Source organism: Thamnophis elegans, chromosome Z, assembly GCF_009769535.1.
Source record: "Thamnophis elegans isolate rThaEle1 chromosome Z, rThaEle1.pri, whole genome shotgun sequence".
Lineage (NCBI taxonomy): Eukaryota > Metazoa > Chordata > Lepidosauria > Squamata > Colubridae > Thamnophis > Thamnophis elegans.
In genome coordinates, this window is record NC_045558.1 from 106,467,807 (window position 1) to 106,488,808 (window position 21,002).

At 38.1% G+C, this 21,002-nt stretch overlaps 1 pseudogene; it reads right to left on the bottom strand.

Moving 5' to 3' along the window:
• Positions 1-419: 419 nt before the first annotated feature.
• LOC116521261 lies at positions 420-20,238 on the bottom strand (annotated as a pseudogene).
• Positions 20,239-21,002: the final 764 nt, after the last annotated feature.

Genomic DNA, 21,002 nt, shown 5'->3' on the forward strand with positions numbered 1-21,002 from the left:
CTGGTTCTGTGGGCATGGCATATTTTGTGGGTAGGGTTTGGCGGTCATGTGACTGGCTGGGAGTGATTGGTATCATATGACCAGGTAGGAGTCGCTTGGCAATCATGTGACCAGGGGGGAGTCACCAAGTCGATGTCACTGAATTCTTTGCCACAATGAATAACCTACAAAAAGGAGATATAAAAACAGTAAATTTATTATTTTGTGAACTTACTATTTAAATAAGAATAAAATAAGTACACAAAACAATAAAAGAGCTACTTACAGAAGGAAGATAATTGTCCTTGCCTGTCTTCAACATCGATGATTACCTTGCTCCAATGAATGGCCTGCACAAGGAAGAGACACAGAAATGAACTCTTCAATTGCATGCACTACAGAAGGATGAAACCAGCATACAAAAAAAATAAAACAGCTACTTACAGGATGAGACTGTCCTTGCCTGTCTTCAACATCACCGACTGACCACCTTGCTTCAATGAATGGCCTGCACAAAGAAGAGATACAGAAATAAACTCTTCAATTACATCCACTACATAAGGATGAAACAAGAGCACACAACAGTAAACAGTTACTTACAGAAGGAAGATGATTCTCCTTGCCTGTCTTCATGGTTATTCTTTTTTATTATTTTTTTCCCTTCTACACCTTACAGTCATTATATCAACATTATGTGATCATACCTGTACATGTATATATTATTTCGCTTCTATGTTTACACATCTTTATACACAGTTCTATATATTTATATATATTGTTTTTGGCTTAATTAATTTTATTCTTGTTTTGCAGACATTTGTACCAAATGTTCCAAATTTCATAATATTCCGACTCTATCTTTTAATTTTAGTGTTAATTTGTCCATCTCTGCACAATCCCAATTTTTTTGTATCACTAATTCGTCTGAGGGGATATTATTTTGTTTCCAGTATTGGGTAAATGCTATTCTAGCTGAGGTTAGCAGATGTGTTAATATATACTTAATTTTCTTTCTATATTTCCTTTTGATTATTCCCAGCAGAAAGATTTCGGGTTTGTATTTTATCTGTTCTCCTGTAATTTCTTGTACCCATTTCCAAATTTTTGTCCAATATTTTTGTGTTTCTGGGCAGTTCCACCATATGTGATAAAAAGTCCCTTGCATTTTTTTACACTTCCAGCAGGTCCGCTTCATGTTTGGATACATTTTAGCCAATCTTGTTGGTGGTAAATGCCAACGATAAAACATTTTGTACATATTTTCTTTAAGTGCTGCTCATCATTTTAGTTTATAATTTGTGTTCCAAATTCTTTCCCAATCCACTAGATCTATATTGTAACCAAAGTTTTTGGCCCACGCTATCATGCAACCTTTAACGTTTTCTCCTTCTAATGTTACTTCTAATAAATATTTTTAAATTTTTGTTATGAATTTATTTTCTGGGCCAATTAAAATTTTATCTATTTGTTGTCATTCTGTGTATATTCCACATTCTTTTACAGCTTGATTGTAGTTGGAGATATGGCCACCAATCTATATTTATATTTTGCTCCTTTAATTTCTGATTTGTTTTCAAATTTCCTTGGATGTCTAAAATTTCACTATATCTAACCATTTTTGATAGATCTAATGTATTGGGATGTGTCATGGCTTCCATAGTGGAAAGCCATGTCGGTATTTTCATGTAGTTTTTTTCTCTAATTTTATTCCAGACCTGTATCAGTGCATCTCTAATATAGTGTCTGTGAAAGTATTTTTGTTTTCTTTTACCCTCTTCCCATAGGAAAAAATGCCATCCCATTTGCAAATCGTGGCCCTCTAATGTTAGTATTCTTTTATTTTTTAAATTTATCCAATCCCTGATCCATGTTAGTGCTGCTGCTTTGTAATAAAGTCAGGAAGTTCCATACCACCTCTGCTTCTGTCATCCTGCAGAGCTTTCAACTTTATCCTGGCTCTCTTTCCTTGCCATATAAATTTTAATATAATGTTATTCAATTCAGTAAAAAAAATGTCCTAATTTTATGGGGATTGTTTGAAAAAAAAATATAATAGTCTTGGTAGTACATTCATTTTTATCACTGCTATTTTCCCTAATAATGATAGTTGTAGTTTCCCCCATAATTCTAGATCTTTTTTTATTTGTTGCACTAATTTTGTATAATTATTTTCTTTTATAGTTGAGCACTTTGCAGTTAGCCATATTCCAAGATATTTAATTTTGCCACTTGCAGTCCTATTATTCTTTCTAATTCTTTATTTTGTTCTTCTTTCAAATTTTTAGTTATCAGTTTAGTCTTTTCTCTATTAATCTTTACCCCTGCTACATCTCCATATTTTTCTAATTCTAGCATTAAGGCCTGAATTTTATACTCCTCTTTTTAAATTTTAATTCCTCTTATCTCCTAATTTTGTCTAATTCTTATTAAGAAACTTTCAAGCGTCAGGATAAAGAGCAGAGGTGATAGTGGGCAACCCTGCCTTACTCCTTTCATTATTTTAAAGGTCTCTGTATTTTCCCCATTTAATAATATATTTGTCCTTTGGGTGGAGTATTTCGTTTCTATTAATCTTTCAAACTGGTCCCCTAATTTCATATTCTTAATTTGTTGTGTTATGAATTCCCAATTTAAATTGTCAAATGCCTTCTGTGCATCCAGAAAGACAAGTGCCACTTGTTTCTCTGGATGTGCCTCATAGTACTCTAAAATATTTGCTATTATTCTAGTGTTATTCCTGATTTGTCTTGTTGGGAGAAATCCATTTTGGTCTGGATGTATATAGTTTTTTAATAGTTTTTTCAATCTCTCCACTATTATTGTTGTGAATATTTTATAGTTGGCATTTAACAATGAGATTGGCCTATAGTTTTGAATCTGTTTTTTATCTGCACCTTCTTTAAATATTAATGTAATATGTGCTTCCCTCCATGATTCCGGTATTTTTGCTTTCATCAGTGCCTCATTATACATCTCCAACATCAAGGGTTCTATCAATTCGTTCAATTCATCTATTATTTTATACCATTCTGCTGAGAATCCATCTGGGCCTGGCGTTTATTATTTTTCTGTTTCTGAATTGCCTGTTTCAATTCTAGTTTCGTTATTTTTTTTATAACATTTCTTTCATGTCTTCTGTTGACGGGGTTTCTTCTCCATTTAGATATTCTTTTATTTGTTGACCAGGGGGGAGTCACCAAGTCGATGTCACTGAATTCTTTGCCACAATGAATAACCTACAAAAAGGGGGTATAAAAACAGTAAATTTATTATTTTGTGAATTTACTATTTAAATAAGAATAAAATAAGTACACAAAACAATAAAAGAGCTATTTACAGAAGGAATATAATTGTCCTTGCCTTGTCTTCAACACCAATGATTACCTTGCTCTAATGAATGGCCTGCACAAAGAAGAGACCCAAAAATGAACTCTTCAATTGCATGGACTACATAAGGATGAAACAAGCACACACAACAATAAAACAGTTACTTACAGAAGGAAGATGATTCTCCTTGCCTGTCTTCAACATCACCAACTGACGATCTTGCTCCAATGAATGACTTGCACAAAGAAGAGACACAGAAATGAACTATGCAATTGCATGCACTACATAAGGATGAAACAAACACATAAAATAATAAAAAAGCTACTTACAGAGGAAGAATGATTTTCCTGCTCGTTTTCAACACCACCAACTGACCACCTTGCTCCAATGACCTACACAAAGAAGAGACACAGAAAGGAAGACTTTAATTGCATACACTTACACCTTACATAAGAAAAACCAAAGAAAGAGATACACTCAAATACTTACTTGTGTTATTGGTTTTATGGTTGAAGATATTGCTACATCGTTCTTTCATTTCTGGCTTCTTCAGTTACATTTTTCTTGCTCTTCACTTGTGGATCATCGGCCATGTGATGGTGGACTCTGAGCCACTTTTTGACTGAAGGAAGTGGGTCCCATCTTACAGGCATGCCAATAACCCTTATTGTCATCAAATTGCTAATGTTTGGAATAGTCAGGCGGGTTCTAAATATATGAGGTTCATTTTTGAGAACCCCCTTTCTGCCTCTGCTGAACTAACAGCAATATCTCTAGCTTTTTTGATACTGTCAGGAATTGTGTAGTTCTTTGGATCTTTGAGTATGTTTTCCAAAAAATCTCTGTAGTCATTCAGATCAATTTCATAATTAAACAACACCAAATTCAATCAATCCTTCCTCTGCTTCTGCCTATAGAACAACTACATCTTTAATGTTCCAGTTATCTGGCTCCAAATATGTAAGAAATTGTAATTTGTTTGCATCTGGCAATTGGTTACCTGTTTTTAGATATTCATAATCCATCAGCCTTTTCTTCCAATTGGTGATGATGCTTTTCAAAAGATTTTCATGATGAAGTGCAACAAATTATTGATTTTGAACAAATTTTATATTTTGGGGCTTCTGAAGCTATTATTCCATCAACCTTTTTTTTCATATGGGCCCTTTCCATGTCTAAGCATTTCAAATGCTTTAATTGATCGCAATACCAATTTTTCTGCCTTAATGATGTCTGTGTTTCTCCCTTGCAGGGCATTTGACAGAAGAAATATCTCATTTAGAATATCAATCATGAGGGCCATATCAGTCAAAAAATTAAAAATTTCAAAATAGGCAGCTGTGCCTGGATATTTTTCGTTGCCCAGAAAAAACTGATGTAGTGCTGGATAAGCATGCCACACAGCTATGGTTGACCTTAAACTACAGGCTTGGTCCCAAAACTCTGCCAATCTTCACGATTTCAATGCCCAGTTGTTCAGAGATTTGGAAAAGTTCCATCTGGCTCTTGCAGGATTTATGGAAAGTGGTGTGCATCTTGTCAAGGAATATTTTGAAGTGGTTCAGTTGGTTGATGTCATATATATATATATATATATATATATATATATATATATATATATATATATATATATATATATATATATATATATATATATATATATATATATTTGTTATATTTATGCTGATAAATAAATAAAGGGAGACTAGTATTATAGATCTATTTCAAGCTATTTAGCTCTCATCAGCTAGCCATACCCAAGTTTGAGAGCTAAATAGCTTGAAATAGATCTATAATACTAGTCTCCCTTTATTTATTTATCAGCATAAATATAACAAATGTAACAAAAAGGCAACAGTAAAAAATATTGGGTTTCTGTCTGGATGGTCTCTTGTGACGAGCCTAATGACAGAGAGTGGAAGTGTGACCTTCCTCCCATACTTGGGCATACCAGGGGTTGTGACTTTAAGTATATATATATATATATATATATATATATATATATATATATATATATATATATATATATATATATATATATATATATATACACATACATACATACATACATACATACATACATACATACATACACATACACACACACACACACACACAGTTTTTTTATTTTTTCATTTTCATAACATACAACCACATGTATACTATTACATATATACACAGTTTTTTTATTTTTTCATTTTCATAACATACAACCACATGTATACTATTACATAACCAACATCGTATTGTATTATTAAATCTTTACATCAATTCATCTTTCCATCAACTCCCAAAAACAATTATTGGCTCTTCTGCTCTCCATATACCATATTTGTACCATATCCTTCACTTTCTTCTCCCTCTCTCCTCCTCCTCCCTACCTCCTTTCTTACCTCTTTTGTCACCCTTTTCTTCTCTATTTCCCCTTCCTCTCTCCTTCCCCTCTCCTCTTTCCACTCCTCCTTTCTCTCCTCCTCTTCTCCCCTTGCCCTCTACCCTATCCCTCTCTTCTTCCCTTACCTCTCTCTACTTCACATTCTTCGTCTCATTTTCTTGGTGTATTTCAGCTTCTGAGCGAGCTCCATTTTATGTTGATGGTATTTTTAATTCCTTTTCAATATACATATTTAATTTTAACATATATCCTCCTCCTTTTTTTAAAGAGAGAGAAAAAAAGTATACATATATAGTCATTGTGCTTTTAACGCCGCCCCCCCCCCAGCCTAATTTTGGCCGAGATGTAGACCTGGTTACAATTCCCAGCTATTCTCATCATTATATTTATATAATTAGACATCCTTACATGCCCCCACTTTGTGATTCTGTCTTTAAATCTCAATAGTTTCCCATTGTAGGCATGTTTAGTTCCCTCTCCATTTTTCCATATCTTGGATTAGATTACCCCTTAGTTGTCTATAAATGGCAATTCTTACTGTTCAATGTTCATTACAATTCCCTTAATCTACTATATAGCATAACAAGCAGTATACATCTCACTTTGTTCATCATCTTAAAAGTTCTATATATGTGCATCTTTCATATATTTTAACCTTAATTGCTTAATTGTCCTTCTATTGTCATATTCAATCAATTAGTAACTCAGTTTAATTATTATGTATAAAAGTGAATCACAATCTTCTGCTTTACAATCTCCCCATATAAGTTTCATATTTGTCCATATTCCACATGCTTCAACCTTTATTTAATTATCTTTCCATTATCATATTCAATCAGTTAGCAACTCCATTTTATTGTCATATTTAGGAATAAACCCATTATCTTAGCTTTATATTTTCCCATATAACAATTTCTAGTTGTCTGATTTTTTTCCTAGTAAGTCTTTTGTCCCACTTCTCTATTCCTGCCTTCTACCTTTTGTTTGTTTTGAAATGTCTACCCTCTTCAATTTTCCCCTGGCCACCATCAGAAAGATCTTTTATATTTCCCTTTGTTGGGGCATAACCTCCTACTTCAATTTTCCTTATGCCACTGTCAACCTCCTAAACATCTTTTGTCTGGTTTTTATTCCCTTTTGTTGGGATACATCTCCCCTTTACATTTTTCCCTATACCACTGCCAAGCCCAATGGAGATGTTTGTCTGCTTTTTATTTCCCACCATTTCTACCCCTTCATTATCTCTCCCCACTTCTTCTTTCCCTTCTTCTTTAAATACCTGCTTCTCCAAATTCAGAATTCTATTTAGACTTGATTTTAATGATCCAGTGGTGGGATACGACCAGTACGTCCCAGTAAGGGCATATCGGTGCCTGCTGGGAGCACCAGGTACCGTTCCAGTACAGTGCTCCGGAGAGCCCACCTGCCCTCACCTGTATTTGAGCCGATTGGGCTTTCGCGCACGGATCATACGGCGAGCAGCTGGAGCGTTGTCAGCAGTAAGTATGCACGCATGCACATGGGGGATGCTGGGCCTCGTTGCAGCATACCGGTTGCAACGAGATCCAGAACCCACCACTGGTCCAGTCCCAAAGTTACAGTTAGTTATACAGTTCTTATTTCAGAGTTCTGGTCCACCTTAAATTCATCTACTTTGGCTGTTGTGAAGAAGAGCGACGGGAGCCATCTTTGTCTTTTGTTCTTCCTTAATGTCCAGTTCCAAAATTGCTAAAGACTTCGTATTTCCCAGTTCTTGATTTTGTTATTATTTTTTTCCTTGCTATTTTCCACCTCTCGTTAGTTATAATTGCTCAAAATACATTAATTGGAACAAACGTGCCTACAGCCAAACTCAGGTATGTTTCTCTTCCCTCCTGCCCTCCTCCTAAGTTTTGATTTATGACAGTTGGTTAATTAAAAGTTCCCATACAGGCATGATTAGGTTATCAGTTGTCAGTGAGGAGATAGTATTTTTTTCTTGATCTTTCTCCCTTGTTGCATTCCACGTCTCGTTAATTGGAGTTGCTTAAAATATGTTAGTTAAAAGACACTCTGATGAAGCAAATCTTCACACTCCTAGACTCCTTTAAAAACAATCTTTTCAAGTCCAAAACCGAATTTAAAGTTAGTATTTGAGTGGGTTTGTCACTTCTGTGCTTTCTTGGGGTGGTGGTGGTAATGTTTCAACCCTTAATTTTCCTTTTTTTTCCCCTTTCTTTTGCAAAAATCCCGATCCGTCCATCAATATTATTTGTGCTCTCAAGAGTCTTTGCCTTTTCCAAATTTTGATTTATGACTGTGGGTTAGATAAATTTTCTTACCGGTCTTTCATCTTGTCCTCACACTACTGTTCAGTTGCTTTGGCTGGAAGCTAACTTCTTGTGCAGCCATGTTGTCATGCTGCTGCCCCTACTCTGATTCAGAGGGCAAATCTCCAACCTGCGAGGAACCTGTTGCCTCTCCCTGGGTCTGATGTGATGTTGCCCCTTCTTCGTCACCCCCCTCCAAGGGAGTTCTGATCTAAAAAGATCTCGGAATTGGTTTGTCAGACAGGGTTCATGTGATACTCTACAGAGCTCACATTGGTCGTGTTGGTTGATGATCTCTGGCAGGCCCGGGACAGGGGTTGCTCCTCTGTCCTGGTCTTATTAGACCTCTCGGCAGCTTTTGATACCATCGACCATGATATCCTATTGCGACGACACAGGGAATTGGGAGTGGGGGGCACCGTTTTGCAGTTCGTGTTGACTGGAGGGCAGAGGTGCCTCACTTGTGGGGTGCCCCAGGGGGCGGTTCTCTCACCCCTCCTGTTCAACATATATATGAAACTGCTGGGCAAGATCATTCGTGGTTTGGGGGATGGTATCATCAATACGCTGATGATACCCAACTTTTCGTCTCTATCCCAAACCACCCCAACGATGTCCTTGATGTGATGTTCCAGTGCCTCGAGGCTGTGCGGATCTGGGTGGGGACGAACAGGCTTAAGCTTAATTCCTCCAAGACTGAGTGTCTGTGGTTCCCGTCAGCCCAATTTGTGCATCATGTACCATCTTTGATGATAGGGGGAGAAATTTTAGTCCCCTCAGAGAGGGCCCGCAATCTGGGCGTCCTCCTGGATACACGGCTTAGTTTGGAAGAACATCTTATGGCTGTGACCAGGGGGGCCTTCTACTAGGTCCTCCTGGTATGCCAGTTGCGCCCCTTCCTGGATCGGGATGCCCTGTGCACAGTCACTAATGCCCTTGTCCTTTCTCGCCTGGACTACTGTCATGGTCTCTACATGGGACTGCCCTTGAAAAGCACCCGGAGATTCCAGGTGGTCCAGAATGCGGCCACGCGGGTTGCCATGGGGGTACCTAGGTGCTCCCAAGTTACGCCCCTTTTAGGCGGCCTGCACTGGTTGCCGGTTGTTTTACGGGTTTGATTCAAGGTGTTAATTATGATCTTTAAAGTGCTCCATGGCTTAGGCTCAAGGGTACTTGCGAGACCGCCTACTGCCAACGGTAGCCTCCCACTGTCCAGTACGATCCCAGAGAGTTGGCCTCCTCAGGGTGCTGTCAGCCAGGCAATGTCAGCTGGCAACCCCCAGGGGGAGAGCTTTCTCTGAGGGAGCACCTTCCCTTTGGAATGAGCTGTCCCCGGAGCTTCACATAATCCCCAACCTCAAGTCCTTCTAGTGCGCCCTAAAAAGTTGGCTTTTTCAGCAAGCCGGCCTGGCCTGAAGAGAATAAATTAAATTATTAATTTTAATTGTTAATTTTAATTTAATCCTAAATCTGATTTAAATTGTCAATTGAAGGTTATTGGATTTCCTATTTAATCTTTTTTACCTTTTGTTATATGTGTTTTTATGTTGTACGCCATCCTGAGTCCTTTGGGAGAAGGGTGGCATATAAGTCCAATAAAACAAACAAAATAAACCAACCTCATAATTACCTCAAAAACCAGTTATCACACACAAACACAAAAATCTCACAAAGCTGCCTTGAATCAACTTGCACATATAAAAGCAGCCATTTTGAGGCACATAAAATTTATGTGCCCAAAATGGCTGCTTCTATATGTGTAGATTTGTGCAAGGCAGCTTTGAGAGATTTTGTGTGTTTATTTCTGTAGTGATTCACACTCACTACTAAAACACACAAAATCTTGCAAACCATGCACCAACCTGCACACTTAAAAGCAAGATATGCATCACAAATAAAACATTTCCTAAAATCAATAAAATTTCTTTTAAAAACATTTCCTCAAAATAATAAATTAAAAAAAACATTTCCTCAAAATAATAAATTAAAAAAAAAACATTTCCCAAAAAGAGTAAATTAAAAAAAAAATCCTAAAAACAATACAATTTCTTTTAAAAAAACATTTCCTGAAAACAATTTTTTTAAATCCTAAAAACAATTAAAAAACATTTTCTCAAAACAATAAAATTTCTATTAAAACATTTCCTGAAAACAATATTAAAAAAAACAAAACATTTCTACAAAACAACCAAATCTCCTGAAAAAAGTTAACAATAAAATATCCTTTGAAAAAAACATTAAAAGCATAAAGAAAAAAATCCCAGCCACTTACCAGCAGGCAGAATTAGCTGCTCTCCAATGTGATAGATGCTGGAGTAGATGTAGGCAGCAGGCAACCAGGCCAGACACTCCGGCTGAAGGTAAGCTGGACTGGAGGCAAATAGGGACAAACCAGTCAGCTAGGCCTGCCTAGCATGGAGCCAAAGCGGCTTAGCCAGCCAGGCGAGGCTGGGGACTGGCGGGGCATGGCAAGAAAGGCCTCAGCCAAGCGCCAGCAGGCTTCATAGTCTATGCGAGCCTGGGGACTGGCTGAGGCTTTCCTTGCTACCTCTCCCCAGGCTCGTTAGACCACGAAGCCTGCCACCACTCTTGATAGCTTCGTGGTGCCCCAAGTGTGCCCCATGAAGTCACCCTCCTAGCACCAGCGGGCTTCGTGGTCTATGCAAGCCTAGGGAATGGCAGCAAGGAAGGCCTCAACCTGTCCCAGGACTCGTGTAGACCATGAAACCCACCGGCACTGTTGGTTGCTTCTTGCTTCCCCCGGTGCCCCCTGCAAAGTGGCCCTCTGAGCACTGGCGAGCTTTGCAATTTAAGTGAGCCAGGAGACTGGCGGTAAGGAAGGCCTCAGCCAGTCCCTGGGCTTTTGTAGACTGCTAAGACTGCCAGCGCTCTTGATAGCTTCTTGCATCTCCTGGCGCGTCCCACAAAGTAACCCTCTGAGCGCCGGCGGGCTTCGCGGTTAAAAAAACACCTGATTTCTTGTAATGTTTGTAAACACACTAATTGATTAGATATTTAGAAAACAGACTTCAGGGATCAGGGATTGGATAAATTTAAAAAATAAAAGAATACTAACATTAGAGGGCCATGATTTGCAAACGGGATGACATTTTTTCCTATGGGAAGAGGGTAAAAAGAAACAAAAATACTTTCACAGACACTATATTAAAGATGCACTGATACAGGTCTGGAATAAAATTAGAGAGAAACATTACATGAAAATACCGACATGGCTTTCCACTATGGAAGCCATGACACATCCCAATACACTAGATCAGTGGTTTCCAGTGGTTTTCTATCGAAAATGGTTAGATATAGTGAAATTTTAGACAGCCAAGGGAATTTGAAAACAAATCAAGAATTAAAGGAGCAAAATATAAATATAGATTGGTGGCCATATCTCCAGCTACAATCGAGATAGACAAAAGATGTAAAAGAATATGGAATATACACAGAATTACAACAAATAGATAAAATTTTAATTGGCCTGGAAATAAATTCATAACGAAAATTTACAAATATTTATTAGAAGTAACATTAGAAGAAGAAAAAGGTAAAGGTTGCATGATAGCATGGGCCAAAAAGTTTGATTACAACATAGATTTAGTGGATTGGGAAAGAATTTGGAACACAAATTATAAACTAACACGATCAGTAGCACTTAAAGAAAATATGTACAAAATGTTTTATGGTTGGCACTTACCACCAACAAGATTGGCTAAAATGTACCCCAACATGAAACCGACCTGCTGGAAGCGTAAAAAAGTACAAGGGACTTATTATCACATATGGTGGACCTGCCCGGAAACACAAAAATAGTGGACAAAAATTGGAAATGGGTGCAAGAAATTACAGGAGAACAGACATAATACAAACCCGAAATCTTTCTGCTGGGAATAATCAAGGGGAAATATACAAAGACAATTAAATACATTTGCTAACCACAGCTATAATAGTATTTGCCCAATGCTGGAAATAATATAATACTCCCTCGGATGAATTAGTGATAAAAAAAAAACCTTTGGATTGTGCAGAGATGGACAAATTAACACTGAAATTAAAAGATAAAGAAGAGTCGGAATATTATGAAATTTGGAACAATTGGTACAAATGTCTGCAAAACAAGAATAAAATTAATTAAGCTGAAAAACAATATATATAAATATATATAGAACTGTGTATAAAGGTGTGTAAATATAGAAGCGAAATATTATAAACATGTACAGGTATGATGACATAACGATGTTGATATAATGACTGTAAGGTGTTGTAGAAGGGAAAAATAATAAAAAATCTGCTTAAAAAGAGAGAAAACATACTTCAGTTGCCATTTCCACAGCTGAAACAAAATTCATAACATTGTCACAGTTGTATTTAGAGATAACATGGTATATACAGGTGAAATTCAAAAATTAGAATATCGTGCAAAAGTTCATTTATTCCAGTAATGCAACTTAAAAGGTGAAACTAATATATGAGATAGACTCATTACATGCAAAGCAAGATAGTTCAAGCCGTGATTTGTCATAATTGTGATGATTATTAATTATTATTAAAGGATCTGGATATTGAAGTGAAAGGAGCTATACCGGTATTTGAAGATAACACAACATGTGTACAAATGGCAACAGGTGACAGAAGCAAACACGTTGGAATAAAATATTCTAATGTCAGAAAAGCAGTTTAAAGAAAATGTAATATTATTGTCCGTCAGAGATAATTTGACTGACTTCCTAACAAAGCCATTGGTATACAAAAACATAAGGCTCTTGTGTGTGTAAACAACTTGATTTAAATGTTGTCCAGCTATAAATTGGAGGGGTATTAAGATATTTAAATTTAGTAGCTGGAAGAGTAGGTTGTACAATAAGCCAGAACGCAGTTATTCTTTGGTTGGAGAGTGCTGGCAATCTGCACTGATTGGTTGCTGTGGGGTGCTTTGCCACATTTTCCTTTGGTGTGTTTTATTGCTCTGTGATTTACCTCATGATGCTTCTGTTTGTCTATCTTGTTGTTGTAATTATAGATGTAATATATATTTATTTATAAAACTGCAAGTTTGTGTCAGCATCTCTGACTTCATTTGGACATCTGCTGCACAATTGCCTGACATTTACTATTTTAGGTCTACAGGTCAAAAATGACGTGACCAATCACTTGGTGTTGCTATGCCTCGAGTAAAATCTTCCTGTCACCTTCAAAAGTCCACATGGATTAAGTGACCCTGCCTTAATTCTCTTTTCTTCCCTGCTACAGGGTTATTATCAATAATTATCACTATTATCATTGCTCTATGGAAAGAAGGAAAGGGAAAAGATGAGAAAAATTGGGCGAATGAATATTAAGAATATCCTCAGAGCAGAGAGATTCAACTTCTTATTGCTTGAGGGCCATACTGATTTTTGCAGAGCATGTTAAATGGTCCTTAACTTATGTTGGTAAGAGTTGAAGATGTTTAAAGATGTGCAATAAGTTTCTTAAACCAAGCCTTTTTAAATTCCTCTCTCATTCCCCCTAGAACGGAGAATAATTAGGGGTTTTTCTGCTCCAGTCTGCAAGGTAGTTAGCTGGTGATGTGTGGGTTTGGCTCACAGTTTGCAATTCTGTCCAACTACTTTTCTTTCTCTCTTCTGAGGCCGTCTTTTGAGCATAGGTGTGTACAAACTACAGAGGTCCCCTTGCCACCCTTTTGATCTTCTTGGCAGTGGAGCAGTTCCACATTTTTGCACATAGCCTGTGCTTCTCAAGCCTGGCCTGCTTGAGACTTCCGGTGGGCGGGGCCACATAGAGGGTTGTTATCTCTAACAGCTCTGGAATCTTGGCGTCGTTAATCTGTCTAAACAGCAATCTATCAAGCTGTTTAGCAGTTTATTTAATCTTAGAAGAGAGAGATGAGCAGCTATGCATCGGAAGTTTTCCAACTAGCTCTTTCAGCATAAACGCTGGGGAGGAAAGTGGGGAAAGCACCAGCTGTAGCATGGCAGCTCCGTGCCAGGATTTATTCTGCCTTTTGTTGCAGAACGAAGGTTTTCGCTCATCCTCAGCACAATGATTTATTATGGACTTCAAGCCGAGCTGAACCAATACTTGTGAACTTCTTAATTGTATGTATAAATCCTTAGCTCCATTGTAAAGAATTCCTTCTGCTGATTGCTTGCTGAAAGTTCTATAAAAATGGCGTCGAGCTGTGTAGGAGGGGTCGTGCCTTGGGTAGAGCTTTTGTGAAGCCTAAAAGTGTTTTACTATCAAGAAGAGATTTATTATCAAAACAAATAGCAATTGCTGTATAATTGGACTGCCTGGACTTTTTAACTGACTAAAGAAGATTAAGTTTGAGGTGGCTTCTAAGCAAAAATCCCCCCTCCTCCCCCGCATCGAAAAGTGCCGGAAATTCACCAGCGCCTTCTGCTAAAATACAATCATCACTCCCTTCTACATCTGCAGGGGACCCCCTGACAAGGGAAATTCTGCAGAAGGAATTAATCGATGCGTTAAAAAATCATGCTGTTATGATAGAAACAAAACTTAAGGAAGAGATAGCTGGTTCTAACAAACAGATGTCTGAAAAACTTATGACATGTACCAAATGATTAGAGGGGACTTGGTGACAGCTCTGAATTCAATAGTTGGTTATGGACAGGCCCTTGAAGAAAAGTTAGAAGAACTTAGTGACGCTAATACGAACTTGGCAACCGAAAATGGAGGCGGTCCAGCAAAAGGTTAGCGATGCAGACAATGAAATCATAATGCTACAGTATAGGCAAATGGAATTGGCTTTAAGGATAAGGGGCCTCCCTGAAAATACACAAGAGAACGTGAAACAGACTCTCTCTGAAGCCTTCGACCTGATGGCGGAAAGGTCAGGAGGGAATCTTGACTGGCAAATCGAAAAGGTTTATCACATTAATTCCTCACTGGCAAAACAAAACAATTACCAAGAGATATAGTGGTCTACTTCGCCACTAGAGATGTGAGAAATACGATATTACAGGAATCCTACAAAAAATAAGCTTCAAATCCGGGGTCGGAAGGTGACTGTCTTGAAGGAGATACCACCTAAAATGCTGAGATCTAGGAAAGACTATGCCTTTCTAGTGGAAGAGCTCAAAAATTGCCAGATACAGTTTAGATGGGACGCACCAACCGGCATCGCATTTAGCTATCTTGGAAAAGACATCGCCTCAATACAGTATGGAAAGCTCAAGATTTCTACACCAATGTACTGAAGGGTGTACAACCCTCTTCCTCTAGATCTAGACAAAGAGAACAAGAAGGATATGATAGAAAGCAAGCCACTCAAGTTTTAACAAGGGGGGGGGGTCAACTTGTTCTTTCAGAGGTACAAGAAGCTAAAGAACAAAGACAAGACCACGTGGTTACCAGACGAATGGAACAGGAATTAAGAAAGCAACGTACACAAGCCACCGTTCAGGAGCATACAGGTGTTACATCAAAAACAGTGGGAGGAGCTAGGCCAAAGGTTAAATTTCAAGAGGTTCAGATGGCTATTAAAAAGTTTCAGGGGGCTAATGATGGTAACTTAATCTCTAATATGGAATGTTAAGCGATTGGATTAATTTAGCAGGAAATGGAGTGCTCAGTATTGAAGGGTTTGATTTGGTGTATGGCTGCTTGTTTGCTGTATAATAAAGAGGTGGATGAGAACTTTAAAGGTCATGCTCTGGGGAATGCCTTGCTACGGGTTGGGAAAAAAACATTAATATTAATTACATGGTAGATTTATAAAAAGGTTAAGGTATTCTGGACAAAAATATGATGGATTATGTAAAATGCTCTTTCTCTCTCTCAAAAAAACCCCACCTATTCTCTGTTATGTGTAATCACTGACTGTACAGCAGTAGAGATTAACTTGACTTTGCATTTGATAACTGCAGCCAGATTGTTGGTGGTGCAATACTGGAAGAAGGAAGATTTGTTTACTGTCTAGGGATGGATATTGAATATCACAAACTTAGCAGAGATGGCTAAAATAGTTGCATATCTCAAGGATAATTCAAATGAGAGATATAAACGAGACTGGGAAAAATGGATTCACTATATTCAAAATAAATATGGGTCTAGGAAATTTCAGATAGTTTATGACTAAGATCAGAAATGATACAAATTGTTTATAGTTAGCCTAGCAAGGAGGAGCTAAGATCAATTCAAAGATGTTAGTAATTTTCTACGTTTTCTCTTAAGTATATCTTAAACTGTTTTTGTTAAAGATTTATACCTTGTATTGGTTTCTGGGGTCAGGGTGGGGGAAGGTTGGGGGGGTTGGGAGGAGGGTAGGAGGGAGTGGAGTTTACTAAGTTGGAGGAGGGATGTTGGATGATTGTACATGTATACTGCTATTTTTTCTTTTTTATGTATATTGAAATGGAATTATAAATACCATCAACACAAAAGGGATTTTGCTCAGATGCTGAAACACACCAAGTGAATTAGAGGAAGATTGGGAAGTAGAGAAGAAAGATAGGAAGAGACGGATAGGAGAGAGGGTGAAGGGGAAAGATGAGGTGTATAAGGAGGAGTGGTAAGGGGAGAGAGAAGGAGAAAGGAAGGGGAAGTAGAGTAGTATGGAAGCAGAAATACACCAATGAGAGGAAGAGTGGGAAGCAGAAGGGAGAAGAAAGGTGGGAAGAGAGGGATAGGAGAGAGGGTAAGGGGGGAAGATGAGGAGGATGAGGATAAGGAGGAGTGGAATGTAGAGAGAGGAGAAGGAGAAAGGAAGGGAAAGTAAAGTAGAAAAGGAAGATGGAGCGAAGATAGGAAGTAAGTGAGAGGTAGAAGAAAGAGGTGTATGGAGAGTAGAAGAGCTAATAATGGGTGTTAATCTTTTTGGGGCATTGAGGACAAGAGGAACTGATGTAATCATCATTTATTACTATATAATACTGGCTATGTATAGTATGCATGTGATTGTATGTTATGAAAATGGAAATAAAAATATGTTTTTAAAAAAAAGCCTGGCCTGCTTGGTTAGAACAGTTCTCTGTTCGCTTTTCCTACAACTGAGTTTGGCTCCACCATGGTCCTGATCACAGAAGCATTGGGTTCCAAGACCTTTGGATGAGCACTCTGACTTCATTATCTGGATCATTTTTCCTCATCCCAAGAGAAATAGAAATGATTAAAACTAACAAAAGCTGCAATTCTTGCTTTATCCATCTATATACTGTTTCTCTATTTGTAAGCATCAGCTGGCAAAATGGTACATTCTTCTTCTTCTTGTGCCATATCCATCATCGGACATGGTGATCATGTTGGCAATCCTATTTTTGTCAATAGCCATATGAAAAAAAATGTTGCTGAGTTTTGTCCAAACCAGTTCCTTAGATTTTGAAACCATGATGTTCTTCTTCCTGGCCCTCGTTTGCCTTCATCTTTGGTACATTATAAAATGGTACATTATAGGGCAACATTTTAAATTAATGTATCTCAACTGAACTTACTAATAGAATGCATCCAAAATCTGAACCCAATGTATTGCCAAGCAATTGATTCTTTTTTAGGAGCCAGAGACACTAAACACCTCAGTTAGTAAAAAACATTTTAAGTTTATTATTCACTTTAAGCAGACAGAGCTTAAACAGAAAAAAGAGCATAACATACCAAGCAAAATGTGTTCTGTTCAGCTATCTTGAGTCCCAGTGAAACAACAGCAGAAAAAACCCAAGCCAGGTAATTAACCCACTGCACCTGACAGCAAGCGTATGAAAACTTCAAACTTGAGGACAATTGAGTCTCTTTATCCCTATCTTTCACCAGACTATGTGTCAAGGTTGATAGTTTATACCTGATACCAAAGCTGTTGACCTTATTTACATGATGTGACCTTAGCTACATGGTACACCTGTTGTTCATAATGCACTTTGACACTTTGGAATTTAGACCAAATGCCTGATAACTGTATAAACAGCTGTCAATTTAAGTAATCTTGGGCTCCTCCCTAATGTACTAAAATTTCTGTCAGCAGGAGTGGGGAAAAACAAGAAAATTGGGAAGTATCTTAGGTCAAATGAATCCCAAATTTCTAGAATCTTCTTAATATTAAAGAAAAATTAAAGGATGTTTGCTTTGTTGTTCAGTCACATGATCCCATGAACCACAGCACACCAGGCACGCCCTCTACTTTCTCCCAGTTCTACGTTCTCCCCAAATTCATGTTCACTGTGTCAATGACATTATAATGTAAGTACTTCGTCCTCTGCCGTGCCTTCTTTAGCTTTTAACCCCTACTTTCCCAACATCAAGGTCTTCTTTCCAATGTCCTCTTTTCTCATTTGGAGCCAAAGTATTTGAGCTTCAGTTTCAGTATCCATTCTTCCAAAGGACACTTAAGGTTGATTTCCTTAAGGATTGACTGATTTTATCCCCTTGCAATCCAAGTAACTCTCATGAGACTTCTTCAAAACCACAATTTGAAAGCATAAATTCTTTAGCACTCAGCCTTCTTATAGTCCAACTCTCACACATACACTACTCATAGGAAACTATAGCTTTGATTATAGAGGAATTCATCAGCAAGGTGATGTCTCTATTTTTTAATATGCTGCATAGGTTTGCCATAGCTTTTCCCCCAGGAGCAAGCATTTTTTTTTAATTCCTGGCTTCAGTCACCATCTACAGTTATCTTGGAGTGCATGATTTCATTCTTTTTAATGTTGAGTTCAAACAATTTTTGCACTTTCCTCTCATTAAGAGGATCTTTAGTTCCTTTTCATTTTCTGCCATTTTAGAGTGGTATCATCTGCATATCTGAGATTGCTGGTATTTCTCCAGACACTCTTAATTCTGGCTTGTGATTCATCCAGCCCAGTATTTGCATGATGTTCTCTACATATAAATCAAATAAGCAGAATAACAATATAACCCTTGCATTTTATTTCTTTCTCCATTTTGAAACAGTCAATTGTTCAATGTCCAGTTCTAACTGTTGCGTCTTGGCCTTCATATAGGTTTCTCAGGTAACATGATCTAGTATTCCCATATATTTAAGAACTTGCCACAGTTTGTTGTGATCCACACAATCAAAGGCATAATCAATGAAACAGAAATAGTTTTTTTTAACTTTGCTTTTTTCCCTATAATCCAGCAATATTGACAATTTGTTCACTAGTTCCCTCTGGCTCTTTGAAACCCAGCTTGCATTTCTGGTAGTTTTCATTCATATACTGCTGAAGCCTAGCTGATAGGATTGTGAGCATCACCTTACTAGTATGGAATAAGCATGAAATGAGTACAATTGTATGATAGTTTGAACATTCTTGGTATTGCCCTTCTTTGGATTGGAATGTAAACTTGACCTTTTCCAGTTCTGTGGCCATTGTTGAGTTTTAAAAATTGCTACCATATTGAGTGCAGAATTTTAACAGCATAATCTTTTAAGATTTTAAATAGCTCATCTGGAATACTGTCAACTGTCCTGGTCTTGTTGATAATGCTTTGTAAGGCCTATTTGACTTGACACTCCAGATCTGGTTCATGATCAGCAATCACACCATTGTGGATATCAGGGACATTAAGATCTTTCTTGTATAGTTCTTCTGGATACTCTGCCACTTCTTTTAATCTCTTCTCCTTCTGTTGGTCTCTATCATTTTGTCCTTTACCATGCCTTGTATAGACTGTATAGACTCCATTTGACTGCAAAGTACAAATCAATCTGATTTTGGTATTGGTTATATGGTGATGTCCCTCTGAGAATCACCTCTTAAATTGTTGGAAAAGAGTGTTTGCTATGACCTGTGTGCTCGCTTGACAAAACTCTTTATTAGCCTTTGCCCTGTTTCATTTTATACTTTAAGGCCAAACTTGCCTGTTATTTCAGTTACCTTTTGAATTCCATCTTCCGCATTCCAATTCCCTATGATGAAAAGGATATCTTTTTTTGATGACAGTTCTAGAAGGGTTGTAAGTCTTCATAGAACTAGTCACTTCAGCATCTTTGCATCAGTGGTTGGGGTGTAGACTTGGTTTATTGTGAATAGTTTGTCTTGGATTCAAATCATCATTCTATCTTTTTTGAGACTGTCCACTAGTACAGCTTTTCCACTCTTTTATTGACTATGAACACCAGTCCGATATTCTAAGGGATTCTTGCCAGTGGTGGATTCCGGGCGGTACCACCCGGTACCGGCATACCTGTGGCAGCTGGGAGCAGCGGCCACCGTACCAGAATGGTGGCTCGTAGGGCCCATCCGCCCGCATTCCTTCCCGCATTTTGAGGAAAACACGCCAATTACACATGCGTGCACAGCATACGGCGCGTGGACGACCTCCGCCAAACAGCTGGAGCATCAGGATGGTGGCATGTGCATGCGTGCGCTGACTGCGTGCCCAAGGTTGCCGCCCAGCCCTGGCGCAGCATACCGGCTGCAACGGGATCCAGAAACCATCACTGATTCTTGCCCACAGTAGTAGATATAATAGTCATGTGAATTAAATTCATCCTTTCATGTCACTTTAGTTTGCTGATTCCCCAGATGTTGATATGCCATCTCATCCAGCTTACCTTGATTCACACCTTACATTCCAGATTTCTATTCAATATTGTTCTTTAAAGCAGTTTTCCCAACCATTTGGCTTCGTGGACCTGTGGGGGAGGGGGAGAGGGGAGATGGTTCCATGTATGTGGCGGGCAAGCAGACACATGCAGCAGCTCCATTTGCATGATAAGGCATTGATCCAAAGTGAAGGATGTTACTACCCTCCTTGTAATACAAGTAATCTTCCACAATGTCCCCACAATGAATTTCAGACAATTGAATTTTGGCAAATTTTTAGCTGCTTCATGTTACTTATACCACTACACTGCAGGTAGCTGCCCTGTGCAACCATAATTTCTTTACAGTTTCCCACAAGGCAATGGAGAAGACAGCAGGGAGTGTTGCAAGTTCTTTGGGCAAGTCTCTCCCACCTGTGCAACTTAACCATAACTCCTCTGCGGTCAGAAGGCTACTTGTCCTTCCCATTTACCACTGTAT